The sequence below is a fragment of the Drosophila miranda genome, chromosome 3 (assembly GCF_003369915.1).
Source record: "Drosophila miranda strain MSH22 chromosome 3, D.miranda_PacBio2.1, whole genome shotgun sequence".
NCBI lineage: Eukaryota > Metazoa > Arthropoda > Insecta > Diptera > Drosophilidae > Drosophila > Drosophila miranda.
The window spans coordinates 11,039,712-11,055,458 of record NC_046676.1 but is presented as its reverse complement, the minus strand read 5'-3'; positions in this window follow the sequence as shown (position 1 = coordinate 11,055,458).

Below are 15,747 nucleotides of genomic sequence, written 5' to 3'. Positions count from 1 at the left end.
GCTAAAAAGTGGCACCGGGTGGGGGGACCTGGCACTGGCACTGGCACTGCCTCTCGCTCTGGCCCCATCATTTAAGCTGGCCAATTTTCGCTGCAAAGCTGTAATTTGTCTAATTTGCCACTCGCCGCAAATGGGTTTTCTCAGCTAATTTGTTAATTTGCCTACGCTGTTGTGGCATTTGACTCCTCTCTCCCTCTCCCTCTCCCTCTCTCTCTCTCTCTCGTGCCCCCGATCGTTGAGGGCGCTAATTGGCCATAAGTGTTTAATATCTTATTTTATTGTTTAAACAATTTGGCGCGGTTTCACTGCAATTAATGTCTGCTGCGTCTGTCTGAATTTCACTTTTGTTTAAATCGAAAATTGTCTGGCATTTTCCCCCGCGGCTGGTGAAAGTTTTTCGATGGCAATCTTGACCTTTGCTGGTGTCCTAAGTCTGTTGTTCGACGCCCCCTTAATTGGGCAATAGGTGCTGGGATTTTCCAGGAAAATCCCCGTAGTCCAATTGCATAAGCAGCCAGGATAGACTTAAGACACTTTTGGGTGTTTGCTTTGTGTGCGGTTAATCCAATAAAAACCTAAGCAAAGTCTTAGGCCGGTGTTTGCAAACAGTCCGAGGGATAACTGCGGGCAAATCTCTAAATTCGATTAAACCGCAAAGCATGAAAGGCAGGACTCAAGACTAAGGATATCCCATTAGACACAGACACAGGCAGGCACAGATGTTGGCCAAGGACTCACAGCGAGGCAAGTGCATTGGCAATTGGCAACGCACTCGACAGGAGGTCGGCCCTTTCAGGCGGCCAAATGATTGTGTGGTTGGCAGGACGAAGACGAAGACGAAAACGAGGACGAGGACGAAGGCTACGGAAGCTGCGAACGGCAGCAACTGCAAATGGGTGCCCACCGATCCCGACAGCGGCCTTGACTTCCCCCCTCTCCTTGGTCTAATGGCAGTGCTTTCGGGCTGCTAATGAAGCATTGATTTCAGTCAAGGACACCAGAGTCACACGACCAGCGGCAGCAGCCTCCGAAGCCTCCTGGGTGGCTCGTCCTTGGCTGCAAATTGCTTTCCCTCGCACTCGTCTTAAAGGAGCCCAGTTCCAGCGGCCATTTTTGGTTGGGAGAACATTCCCTCCGACACCTGAAAACGTCCGAAATGAAAAATATAACCAATTTATGGAAACACAGGCAACAGAAAATGGCAGAGAGGGTCGGAGTCAGGCACAAGGAAAATGACGGGGAAAATCATTTATCACAACACCCCAGAGTCGGAGACCCGTCCAAATCGGAGATCATATAGGGTTACCCGCTGTCCGCTCTCCTCTAATGATCCAAACGGCCAGGTCGGTCTCCGTCTCCGTCTCCGTCTTCGTGGCCCAGCTGGAAAGCGAGAGAAATCCAATAACATTTTAATAACAAAGCCACATCGGCCATAAATAAACAGATTTCCAGAGAATGGAGCCACAGCGAAAATGTATCTATATCTCTGAGAGCGGTCCCCGAGACCAAATAAATAATTAGTGGAGAGAATGATTGAGGCAACAACAGCAAACACGCCCTCAAAAATGCCCAAAACGGAATCCAAAAAACTTGCCCAAAAGCAACCTACGAGAGCCTACGAGATGCCTTAGATATGGACCCATCAACCGAGAGCGAGAGATACAGATACATTTGGGTGGGGGTTATGTATCTACAACGTTTCTCACTTACACAGACACACACACACACTCACAGAACGGAGAGAACAGAGAGATTATTCGAGTAGATTGTGGCAATCAATTTCAGTTTTCCTACCAATGACCTGAAACTTCCATAAAATTAATGCGTCTCTCCCATTGGACGATTGGAGGTTGGAGATCTGTTCGGTTGGGTTCAGGGCACTGGGTTCGTGGTTCTGGGTGTTCGGGTCACGTTGCAACAATTAGGAGGACGCCGAATTCAATTATTACAAAATTAACATGCATATTTGCCTGAAATGAAGCCAAATCAAGATATATCCGACGGGTTATTTGGAGCCGTTAATGGGGGAATCAGCAAAGAGATGGAAGTCCATCTGTGCTCATTATATTGTATCTTTTAACGGTACGAATCATTTGATCTTTGAAGGTCTTTGCCTCAGAAATATATAACAAAGAAAAGCTTACTTAACCTTATTTACGAGGAGAGTGTTAAAGAGATCTATGGTGTGTGGAATATAGAGATATGATATGGAATGTTGGTAAGCTTCCACATCTAAATTAATTCAATTGCTACCAAGTCTTTTGTGTATCTACAACCAATGGAGAGATCTTCATCTATCTATTTTTAATTCTTATATTACTATAGCTATTCTTTACTTCCTCTATAACATTTCCAAAGTGATCTGTAAGCCACCAGGAAACATTTGCCACCTACAAAAACCCACTTGATCTGTGGATCTCCACCCCACTGCCTTCTCCCACTCCCGTTCGAGGCATTTAGTTCCACTTAAATGCATAATGCAGACAACAACCGTTAGCTAACTGAGCAATCAGACGGATAGTGTAAATTATAGACGCAAAAATTGCTCGGCTCGGAGGAAAAAGTTTTCAAATCCATAAATTAGCACCTCATTCCACATAATTGCAACCGCTGAGGCGGCTCGGACTGTGGCTGTGGCTGTGGCTGTGGCTGCCACAGCTCCAGCTTGATTGAAGCTTTCAAAATGCCGTCTCAGTTGGCTGGGTGGAGGAGGGGAGGCAGGGGGGGGGAAGGGGCCCGAGTGCTAAGTGCAGTGCAAATATTTACTGGCAGCAGGCCGTGCACGGTTTTTCTCTATCTTCCTCCTATTCATTTATCAAATCAAGCATAAAGTGAACAGCAGGTTGGGGGCCACACGGGAAGGCTCCCCAGTGCCAGTGCCAGACCCAGACCCAGCCCCAGTCCCAATCCCGGCCAAGTCAATTGAATCAGTCAAGCAGCAAACGCTGATTAGCGGCTAAAACCAACAGCAGAAACCAATAGGCAACGCCAGCAACACGATAGACAAGCTCTCTGGCACGTCCACTCTCAGCGCACTTTGCTCAATCAGCGGACAGTCGAATGGACTCCGTGGACAGTCGAACGAGCTGGACAGCCGGAAGGCCTACCAACGAGCATTGAAACACGTCAATTGGCTGCAAAATTAACGCATTTCGCGCTTTCATTTCGACTTCAGCACGGTATCGATGCGGTTCGATTCGGCGCGGATCGAATCTCTTTGGCTAGGATCTCGTATAGGATCGGCTTGGGGTCCGGGCCGACAAGCCACCGATCGAGTTTTCAGTTAATCATGCGGCGAAAGCCGAAAGCAAAATATTGTTATTACAATCAGAAGAAAGGAAACGAAAGCACTTTGTGCTCCCCGCACTGGGCCCCCCTCTCTGCTGGGAGTTCCCCCCCCCCGGGGTTTTTCCCCCCGCTGGTTAATCGTAAATTATGAGGGGAAGGGGGGGTTTTCTTTACTACTTTTCCATTTGTTGTGGCAAGATCCGATAAGGCGGCGAGTGGACAAACGAGATGCCGCCGACACCGCCGACAAATGCTGGACAGGACATTAGTGTCACATCGAACAAGGGACGGGGGCAGTGGCAGTGGCAGGGACGGGGGCAGGGGCAGGGACCGTGGCAGTGGCAGGGGGTAAGGGACCAGGGGCTCTCCCTGATTTTGATTCCGATGATGCTGCTGCTGCTGCTGCTGCGGTTGCATTTTGGGGGCACTTTGCGGTCAGGTCATCTTATCGGCGTGCCTCAACCTGTTGACTGTTTGGGTCATTTTTCATGGGTTCTGTTTCTGTTGTGACAACAAATGGTTGTCCCGCTGCCGCTGCCGCTGCTGCTGCCGCTGCTGCTGCTGTCGATTTACATTTAAAATGCCTTCTAATCGGTTCCCGCATCGGCCTGTGTGGTCCTTGTACTTGGCAATTAAAAGGGAGTGGATGCTGGAGCAGGACAGAAAAGGGGCCTGTAAAGCCGCTTACCTCAGCCATCGATCGTTCTCCCCCCCGCCCCCTCTCTCTCTCGCCTTTTGTGGGTTCGTGCGTGTGCATTTAATCGCCGCTGAGGTGCCAAAAGTATCTCTGAAATGCGTGGCATTCCATGCGCCCACAGAACCAACTCCTCCAACTGCTGCAACTCCTGATGCTGCCACCGCCACCGACACTGCCCCTGCCACTGGCTGAATTTCGCTGAAATTCAGAATCGTGAGAGAGTTGCGACTCATTTAAATCTCGTTTGCGCATGCGTCGTGTGTGGTCTCGTCCCAGGGCCGTTTCGTTTCGTTTCGCTTGCCTCCCGGCCCCTCTGCCCCCTTCTGACCGTCCTGCCATTGTCTGCTGGAAGTTATCGAACTGCTGGTTGATAAGCCTCAGTCCATTTCAACGCCTGCCAATTAGGCGGCAATGCCTATCTAATGCCTAACTCGAGTGCCGACTGCCAAGTGCCCGCTAATTGGCCAGAGACGGCAACTATTTCGCTATCAGAGCGCTGACAGACAAGAGGATAGCACACACACACACACACACTGCCCTGCCCTCCCCCGTGCCCCTGCCCTCTGTACGGGCCAGGCCAAAACCATTTTGAACGTCAACACAAGCGATAAGCAACTAAATTATTAACACGAACACCCCAAAACAACCAACAGCCAACAGCCGACAACCGACGGCTCCCGTTGATATTTCCTTGGAAATGTTCTACTTGGAGGCCCAGGCCCAGGCCCGGGCCCGTCCCTCCCTTCGACTGCGATTCGATTGTTGAGTCATAAAGTATATCGCATGCCCCGATAAAGCCAGAAGGAATGCACACCTGAGCCAGGCGAAAATTCAATTTTAGAAAAGCTATTCCGCGAATGAAAACTTCATTTTCCCAGGGGGGTTCCCGGGGGGGCTAGCAAGCAATTGAGTTGTGTGGCATTTGCCCCCTACCTTCCCGCCTCCCCGCTAAGGGAAAGGGCACCAGTACGAGTAGTCGACATCCAATTAAACGATCAGGCATCACAGCCAGACACTAAGCCGAGGCTCGGACTCCATCTGGGGCCCAATCCAAGCCCCAACGCCACTCGTGGCGATGATGAATTACGTTTGTCAAAAGCCTCGTGTCAGAGCATTTCGCTACTGTGTCTGGGGCTGGAGGGGGGGCCGGGGGCGGACACCCACACAGAGTGCCTCTCGAAGGCATAATACAAAAAAATTATAAGCTGGATTAGTGTCGTCCCAGGCCAACGAATTGAGACAAACAATGACAGCACAGCAGACAAATGGTGATGGGGGGGAGTACACTGAACAAAAACGAACAGCAGAAGCTTTTCGAACACACAAAAAATCCATGTATAAATTCGAAGGGTATAACATCGTAATGTGATTGTTTTTCCCTTTGTAAATCGTTTCCAGATCGCTCCCCTAAGATTGCCTTATCCATCTTTATCCTCAGTGTTCGGTAGTGTTTTAGGGGACACTACAGTGAGTCTTCCTGGAAGACGAACAACTACTCACATGCTACTACTGTGACTGATTGATTTCCCTCTAGCATCTCTTTGTCTGGGTCCAAGGTGAGACCCGCTCCCAAGGCTCCCCCACGGGGCAGGCAAGGCCAGTTCGTAAACCCATCAAAATCCATGGAATCCTACTCAAGGCAATGCGACTGTTGCCTACTGTTAGTCCTTGGGCTGATGCGCGTGCCACGCGTGGCAGGGAAGCAGAGAAGCAGGCAGGTCCTAGAGCGAGGTCGCAGGTCGTGTGTCCTTTGTGTCGAACGCGTGGCAGTACGATCTCCTTCTAATTTCTCATAAACTCAAGTCAATTGCGTTGACAACCTTCAGACGGAGTCACAGCCTTGGATCGAAAGAAGAAAAACTGCACCATCAGCAGGGGCAGCGGCAGCGGCAGCGGCAGTCCAATCAACAGCTCCTCCATCTCTGCCCATCCAGCGGACATTCCACGACTTCAGCAACCGGCAGCTTCCATGTTTTGCCCGATCATATCGTGGACTCCGATCCGATGGAGTTCAACTTCATTAACGGTGATTTGTAATGGGTGTTTCGGCCAGGCCAAGACTGGCATCGTTGACGGCAAATCGTATTAACTGAAAATAAATGCATTTGGCTTGCATTATTCATTTGCAATTGCGGTACGAGCCATAGATCTTGGCAATATAATGCCCCGCGCATCTGTCATACGAGTATCTTACAAATTGGTTTAGGCAATTATCGCCAGCCAGATGATAACGGGAATCCGATCCGATCCGGTCCGTTGCATCCCCCAGCTCCAGATCAATGGAGCAGTCGAATTGCAATCGGAATGACGTTGGGATGGGCCTGGGGATGAGCAGGGGCTCTGGTTAATTGCTTCGCCAACGGTTCCACCAAGGTGGCGATAGTGAGAGAACATGGCTGCAATTATCTAGATACATTTGGCTTAATTGCGGAACAGCCAACGATGGGCGATGGACGATGGACCGATGTATCGATGGATGGGAGCGTGTGAAACAGTTTAGATAATGACAAGATGGGAGCCGGTCCGGTCCCGTTCCGGTCCGGTCGGGTTGGTAGCCCAAAAGTAGGCACCGGAAAAGGAGTACCCATCAAGAGATACTCCTTCTATTTGAGTTTTGGGCTTCTGGCTAATAAATTCGTAACAAATCAATGACCCCGTCCAGGGAAACAGAAGAGACCTCCCCAGATCCCAAAGAACAATACGAATCGATGGAAACTACAAGAATTTCTACTTTAGCACCAAGTGGAGATCTGCAGATCTGCAGATGGAGGCATTCTTCACGCATCTCAAAATATGCCACAGGAGCGGGCACCCCAGCCAAGGGGCAGGGGGAGGCCTGGACCCAGGGTCCACTCAAGAGTCGAAAATATTAACCAAAAGTGTATGCCAAAAGAATCTCCTCGTCGTTGTCGTTGTCGTTTCTGTTGCTGTTGCTGACCAGCGTTCCCACCAGTTCAACTCTAATTGTGACTTTATTTGCGCATTTATTGCACACAGATACTCGCACACAGGCACACACACACGGGGATACAGCGCCCTTTGCAGCAGTTTAAAGCATGCAGCATGCAGCAGCATCCAGCAGCATCCAGCAACATCCTTAGCGCTGCGTCAACTTGGGTGGTCTCGAACAACTTTCGCGGCGCATCTTCAAAGCCGCGCGACTCGTCTCGTCGCATCTCAAACCTGAACATGCACCATGAACGAACCTAAAGCTGAAGCACAACCTGAACCTGAGCCCGCGACCGAGACAGAGCCAGAGCCAAAGGCAGAGGCAGAGGCGGCCACCAGTTTGGATGGGGCATGCAACCGCAACAGAGACAACGCTCAAGTCGAGACTGCGAGGCTGGGGCACCGGGCACCGGGCACCGGGCACCCAAACTGAATTCTAAATGATCGTTGAAAATTCTGCGGAACAGTGTTTCGTTGGAATTTGCAAATGAGTTGTGTTTTGCCGAGAGTCCCGTCCCTCTCCGCGATGCCAGGATCGAGCAGACCGAACAGAACAGAACAGAGCAGGGCAGAGCAGGACAGAGCAGAGCAGTGCAGAGCCACCTCCAACCACCCTCTTCTTCTGGCAGTTGTCGTTGATGCCAGGGCAAATAATAAATTCTCAGAGACATTCAGGAGACGTTGTAATCCCCCCCAGAGCAAATCCGAAGAACAGACTCTGGACTCTGGACTCTGTCCAGACCCAACCAGACTGGTCGTCGTGGTCGTCGTAGTCTTCGTCTGACGTTCATCTCTGACCCATTTCCCGGTCGCTCCTAGGCCTGGACCCGGCCTGGACCCGGCCTGGACCCCGAACCATTCTGCAGCTTGTTCGGACTTATTGAAATTAATCACCCTTTCGGGTGGTGAGGGTCTGTCTCTAAATAGATTTCCACGTTGATTGATGAGCTCGATTCCTGGTCGATTTTTATTGGTCTGCCGCGCTCGACACAAAAACATAAATCAAATTCGCAAATTTGCAACTTTCGCTCGCAAAAGGGGGCCCAACAATTCGTGGCGTTGGCCATAGCTGCAGCTAATTAGCCAAAATGGAGACCCAAACCGAGCCTGGAGTTCGATTTGGGGCTGCTGATCTGGCTATCGCTCTGCAGCTGTTGGCTGGCAGCACAAACATTGATCTCGCACTCAACTGTGAATCGTGGCCATCTAATAATAGTCCAGCCATTAGATCTAAGGCTAAAACTGGCTGATCAAATTCAAGACTACTCTGAAAGGTGTGAATGAAACGAGCTGGAATCGCTCAAAGGTGCGATTTGCGTATTTTAAATTGGAGTCCCTCTGCAAGCTCCCCCATGGCTACAGACCTCCCATAAGTCACTCACTCGGAAGCCGCGTGGCATATTTTATATAGCTTACTCGTAGGGTCTTCCTGTCTCTCGCTGTCTCTAGGAGCATGGATAATTTGCAGCTACCCCATGACGGCACGTAGAGCCCAAAGGAATGAGGAATATCCCAGGAGGAAGTTGTCAGGAAAAACGGAGTTTCTGGAAGAGTAAACAGGCTAAAATTTGTAAGAAATACTTAATTTATTTAATTATAGCTCATACATATAAGAAACCTTTCTGTTTAGAGGGCTATATGGTCAACTCAAGGCTGATTCTATCGATCTATTAGTGTCTATTACGTTCTGAATCTCTTCCTTAAGCAATTCCTCAATTTGCTATATCACACACCCACACAAACAGCACTCTAACAAGCACTTGGCGCCACTTGCAAACAAGTTGCAACCTGCAACATCGCTTACAACAACCACTTACAAAATGGGGGCACAGCAAACAAAACTGACATTTTACACCTTTTCATTATCGCAGCCGGAAAACCTGCAAACAAATCAACAAAAGGCAACAACAGGCAACAACGAGGCAGAAGAGCAGCAAACAACTGAAGAACAATGCAAACAGATGAACGTGAAGAGGGGTAGGGGAGTGCTGAGGGGGGTAAAGGTAAAGAAGTCTGAACAAATAAGTAGTAGGTGCAATGTATTATTTGTTTTATCGCTTAAATTGCCAGAGAAACAGAGAGAAGCCAGCGACCAACGAGCGACTAAAAAGCGTTAAGCGTTCCCCCCACAGATACACCCCGCCCCACCCCGCCCCACCCCGCAGCACCCCGCAGCACCCCGCAGCGTCACCCACAACAGCTCTGAGGGATTGTCAGATTGAGAAGGCAATTTGGGTGTTCAGCGTACCGCGAAAGCTCCTCGGCCGGCTGATACGGATGCAGAGTCGGCGGTGGTGGGGGGGGGGGCTTTGGCTTGGACCTGGTTACCTTGGAGTCTAAGCATAATTAGCCAAGGGAAGCCACGAGATGGAGGAGGGTATCATCCGCTTTAATCATGATCCCATTTGGGCGGCACATGTGGCAATGGAATGAAATGAAAACGTTGCACATAATTTATGGTCTGCGCATGCGTGGCACTCGCATTAAAAGTACCTCCCCCCAACCAAGAAAAGGGGGGGACTTATCGGGCCATTTGGGAGGGGAGCAGCCACTAGAGCGGAGAGCCAGCGGGGCAGAACAGAGCTAATATTAAACCAAAGGTGGCATAAATTAAACGTTCATAGCACGTATCATTTAACAGGAAATTGCGCATTCTGCCGCTCTTGATCGAATGCCAAACATTAAGTCATAATTGCGCCAGGGGCCGCATCTGTATCTGTCAGATACATTTCGAAGTTGGGGTAGCTCGAAATCCGAAACTTCGAAAACCAGTTACCGGCGCGACAGAGACGTCTAGAGCGACAGTCGGCGACTCTCTCTCTCTCTCTCTCTCCAAGTCTCCACTCCACTCCACAGTCTCCAAGGAGCAAGAGAGCGCGAGAGCTCCTTTGCTGCGGTGGTGGCTGCTGCCGTCAAATTGCTGGGGCGGAGCCACACGCAGATGTTCATCTGAAGGATGAAGCAAGCGCTCAACCAGCATTTGGGGGGTCCGTTCCCCTCTGTATTTATGGCCCAAACTTAAAACGTTCGCAATTTAATTAGTCTCGTGTACTAGGGCGCAACGAAACGCGAACTGTGAAGAAAGAGGGACTCGGACTCATCTTCCCATCCGTGTTCGTACTTTAGTTTGGTTTAGAATGAATGCTTCGTTCGGTTCCAGTTCCAGTTCCAGTTGGTGGCCAATTAAGCGATCTGGCCATGGCTAAAGCACTCTGGCTTTCCCTTCTCCATGGTGGATCTACCATCTTGGGGCCTGCATCTTTCGTCCTCCATCCACCATCCACCATCTCGCATCTCCAATTTCCGTTGTGCCTCATGGGCAACCACCAGACGGCCAACAAATTGCGCACAACTTCATCATAATCAACGCTCGGACAGCTGCAAGCCACAGCACCACAACAACAACAACAACAACAACAACAACAACAACAACAACAATGCGATCCCCCAGACACCGCCCGGACCGAGTGGCGAAAAACTAAGGTTAAACGCTGGTTAAATTATTTTACGTGCCGCACTCGGACCCAGTCTCCGGCCTGGACTCCGCTGTGGACTCCGCGCTCTGGCTCTCCATCTCATCCCATAACTCAGATATCGGCAAAGAGGGGGAAAATGATGTGAAAATTGTGCCATAACTTTTGGTGGCTGCTGCTGCTGCCGCTGCCGCTGCTGCTGCAGGTCTCTGTCTCCATGGTGTTGCATGTGGCATGTTGCTCGTTTGTTGGCGTTGTTGCTCAATCCTCTCGTGCCTTGGCTTTTGTTTTTCCTCGCTGGGGGAATAGCCTTTGCTATTTGTTTTGCGAATCGAAGCCACAAATCATAAATTGCATTTTACGATATTGATTGACCAAAAACTGCCTGGTGGTTGCTGTTGCTGTACTTTGCTGCACTGCAGTCTGTTGTTGTGGGCGTGTTGGAGGCGTTTGTTGGCTCAAAAGTTGTTCATTGGTTTTCCCCTTTGCAATTTTAGCAGAGATTTCTTTGCGCTCTGGGCAGTCCAGTGTTGTTTGCCTTAGCAGGAAATTATTATTATTATTATTTGTTTGAGATTAAATATCACTGAATTATGGGGTTGTCTCTGGCATTCGATTGCCGATCCGATCCTCCCCCCCCCCACTCTGAAGGCACAATTCACACTCAAAGGTCGAAAAAGTGTGGGAAGAGGCTGGAAAAGTATTTCCATTTCCGAGTAGGCTCCAAGTACGATTTCAGATTGTATTCGAATCGGACTCCAATGGATACATTTCTGGTAGGATGTTTTCCTCTCCCCCCCCTGGCCCAATCCAATTCGGGTTTTAATTAAGCCTTACTTAATCCTTTTCTGAAGCATTTCCCCTGTCAAACGCTTAAAAATTCTCTGTTTTATGGCCTGCATTTTCAGCAACTGAGTCACGTACGATCTGTAGGCCCAAAATCGGTTGTGGGTCACGAATCCGTGGGCCAGCTGCCAGGCTTAGTATCAATCTAGGAGTCCCAACAATGGAGCTCCTTATGAAGACATAAATTTGCAAATTGAGCAGCCAAACCCAATGAACATCAGCTAAAAGATGATGGGGATGGATGACGACGGGGAGGAGAGGGAACCTGATCCATCCGAGAGACAGGGCTTAATATTGAAACTCATTTCGACACTCCAACACGGGGCACTGGAGTGGCAGGAGTGGCAGGAGCAAAGACCTACAATTAAACCATTAAATTAATGAGCCAGCTCCGAAGAGCCGGGCCAGCACATATCCAGAGACAAGTGCAAGTGCAAGTGCAACTGGATCCGCCGGTCAGGAGGGAAACCAGTCAGGAGTTAACTGAAAGGCGCGTATGCAGCCAGCCACGCCCCCCATCTGGCTGCCACCCATTTAATTGCAACGAGCAGCAGAAGAGGCACACACAGACGACAAGGAAATTGCATATTGGCAACAACAACAACAACAACAACAAAATCTCTTAGCAATTAACCACTTTGATGGTAACTTGGCCAAGACGAGGCGATGGTGGTTGGGTGTGGGGGGGGGGGGGACGGAACTCTTGTTGTCGTGGCTACATTTTTATTATTAAATTGAATTGGGTGCTTAAATAAATTATTTAATAAGCACGTGATCTACGCAGCTTGAGCAATTTTTCCCTGTCGTTTTTATTATATATTTCTTTTTTTTTGTGAAGCTGTTTTATTTTCCATATTTTATTCCAGGGCCAAGGGCCAGCAACTGGCTGGCCACGCCCGAGCCGGGGCTCTGGTGTGAGTGAGTCTTCACAGCCACAGATGCAGATGTGGCAGGGCTGTGGGGCAGAGTGGGTTCGGGGTCGGGGTCGGAGCCTGGATTTATAATAACAATGCGCAATGAGCCGCCATAGCTGTTACATGGCCGAGGGGCCATGGGGATGGTCCAGGGCCAGGTCTCGACTGCCTTCATACATATAATTCTACACTTGATGGCTTCGCTCTTGCCCCCGAGTGGCAAGTGGGGAGGCTGCAATGTCCCTGTCCCTGCCCCTCCTGCTGCCATCTTTCACTTGATCGAACGATCATTTTGAGCGCACTTTGAGTGCAATTTTTCAGCCCGTCCCTCTCCACCATCATGTGCTTGCCCCACTCAATCATGCCTCCTGCCCCTGCCCCGTTCTGCAGCCATGCTGGCATGCTGCTTTGCCATAACCATAATGGCGCGCACGATTTATGTTTTAATTTTGCATTTACCAGCCCCAACCGCAGCAGGAGAAGAGTCGAGTATGAATAACCTCAGGATCGGGAGGAAGTACCAGCACCAGGACCAGCACCAGCACCAGTCCGAGGAGTACAAGAGCTGGCCATGGCCATGTGTCTTAACTTCGGTTTGATTGCCGCTGATAGCCATGCAATTGCTGTTGTTGCTGCTTTTTTTTTTTTTGCTCTGGCAGCAAAGGAAATTATGTTTGCAGGCGCTTAAAATCGATTAAGTGATCCTCATCAACGGTGTCCATGGCAGCAGCTGCTGCCCCCATGCCCTGCAGTGGGACTACGGACTTATTGATTAAATATGTATACCGTTTGACTCTTAAAAATATACCAAAATATATACCTTTTAGTCAATAGCCGAGTCGATATAGCCATGTCCGTCTGGCCTTCCCATTTGACGACTAGTTCAAAGAGACCAATTGATAGTGTCATAGTGGTCACCTTTTTATGATTTTATAGCAGCCAGCTTTTATTGTTGTAGCAGCCACCAGCGGGCAAATTATTATTGCAATATGTATAATATGTATGTGACGTCATTGAAAGCTACAGAGTGAGAGACCGGAGTTATCAAATACATTGCGAGAGAGAGAGCAAGCGAGTGAGGGAGGCCTTAGCCTCATTGTTTCTATGTGATCTATACATACATTTCGAGACGATTTGGTCGCAAACTTTCGCTCTCGTTCATATTAGAGAGGGAGAGGGAGAGGGAGAGGTAGGCGTGCAAAAACGAAGTTGAGATGCCCACGGTACTGCATTCTTATCACAGCTCACGTACACACATACATTTACCCTATGCTCTTGTTCGGCCACAAACTTTCGCTCTTGTTCTTTGCTGTGAGATGGGGAGAGACAAAAGACGAAAGAAAAGCACCGAGGGCAGATTTCTAGGTCGAGCTTTGAGCCGCCCACGCCGCTGCACTCTTATCGCAGCTTCAGTTCCCCCCCGCCCCTCATTTAAAGCGGTCGATTAAAGCCTCGGTTTAGTACGTGTGCCTAAAATGCAGATCGCGGAAATCAGTGATAAGTGCTTCAATCAGTTACTGTTTCCAATCGCTTGGTTCTTGAGATGCTTATATGTATGTGTGTGCGCTATAACTATTGCCGTATTTATGAATGCTTTCGATATACATATATGTACATACATACATACAAACATATATTTTGTGCATTTTTTAATTATTTTTTTTTTGCATACCTTTTTTTTGTGCTTGGAAAAAACCTCTAACAGTGTAGTGGTTATACCTCGAGATCTTGATGATGTTTGTGTATGTGTGCGGAAATAATAGCTTATTCTTTGTACTGATTTTCTCGATATTATTTTTACATTGTTCTTAGTATTTTATTTATACATATTTTCTGTATTTAAAATTTCTATATTTCTATTTTCTTTATTTAAATTTTCTTTATTTATATTTTCTTTAACATATTTATATTTTCTTTATTTATATTTCCTTTATTTATATTTTCTCTATTTAAATTTTCTATATTTCTAGTTTCTTAATTTAAATTTAAATTTTATATATTTCTATTTCCTTTATTTATATTTTCTGTATTTATGTTTTTTATATTTATATTTTCTGCATTTATATTTTCTATATTTATAATTATATACATACATTACTTTTTCTATATTTATATTTTATATATTTCCTATATTTCCTATATACATTTTCTCGTATTTTTTCCTTGTCCATTAATAGTTTTTCTTGTTTTTCCTCAAGTGTGGAACATAGTTTGGGGACTGCTTTAGTTTTTACTCTTGGTGGTAGTAGCATTGCATTTTATATACTAAATTCTTCCTATAGTGGAAATTAGTTATATAAAAATGGATCCATTTCGACATGTGCTAAATACTATATCTTTAGTGCTTAAGTTTAGTCTTAATTAAATCAAAACTCAGTCAATAAGGTGCAAATACAAGAGTGCCAGTGGATATTGCCAGAGAGTTGTGGTTTAATTTTGATAGATAATAATTGTGATGTTAATAGTTCTCAAAAGAAATGATTTTCGCTGTTCATGTACAAATCAGATATAACTCTCCGCTCCCTAGGAGATCTCTAGCTGAATCTACACCCCTTGCTATAGAGATAGGCGCTATCTATATCGACCATCGATTAAGCCAAAACTCAGCTCTGATAAACCATATAAGCACTCGCCCAAAAAAAGAGGCCTTCCTTTTTGCTTAGATGCCCCCAAATGTAGACCCAATTTATGGCTTCCACATTCCGCACAGCATTCGGGAGTTTCACTTTGGCGCCTTCTAACCTTTAGCGAACTGACAAGAGAATGCCGAGGCAAGGGGCAAGAGGCAAGAGGCCCCAACTTGCAACCATTTGCCATCTACTTAATATAGGCGCGACATTCTGTGGACCAAATGCAGCTGCCAATTGCCAGTCGCAGTCGAAGTGGAAGTCGAAGTTGCAATTGTCGAGATGCAGTTGCTGTTGCACAGTTTGAGGCAGCAAATTGTCAGCGTGCAACAATCTACACCATTAAACAAACGATGCGAGTGGCAAATGCAATGGCAATTGCAATTGCAGTTGCAACTGCCACAGCCACAGCCAAAGACACTGCCACTGCCACTGCAAATGAGAGCTGCCTTATTTAGACAGAGCTCGAGAGTTGGCAATCTAATTAGTGTTGGGTCTGCTCTGGCTGTAGCTCTAGCTTTGGCTCTGGATTTGCTTTTGGCTTTTTAATTAAAGCCAATGGCAATTAGAGTACTTGGGATGCCCGAGAAAGCTGGCCGAAAAGCGCGGCCTGGCTGCCACCAAGGGGGGTGCAGTGGCTGCGGGGGACGGAAAGCAGAACGTGAGAGCCTTTTTTTGGCTGTGGCTCGTACTAACAATGAGCTGCTGGTTAGCTAAACATTTGGACAACCGCAATTGCAGCCGCAGACGCCGCATGTTGCAAACCGCAGAGAATTTAATTTGCCAAAAGGCAGGACACGGATCGGATCGGGAACGGGAACGGGATCGGGATCAGGACACCTTGCGATGGTCGAAAAGAGAAAAAATTAGTAAAGAAAGGAGGCAGGAGGAACACATGGCCGGCGGACACAGCAGGACACCCAAAGGACAACGGGGCACAAAGCAGTTGACTT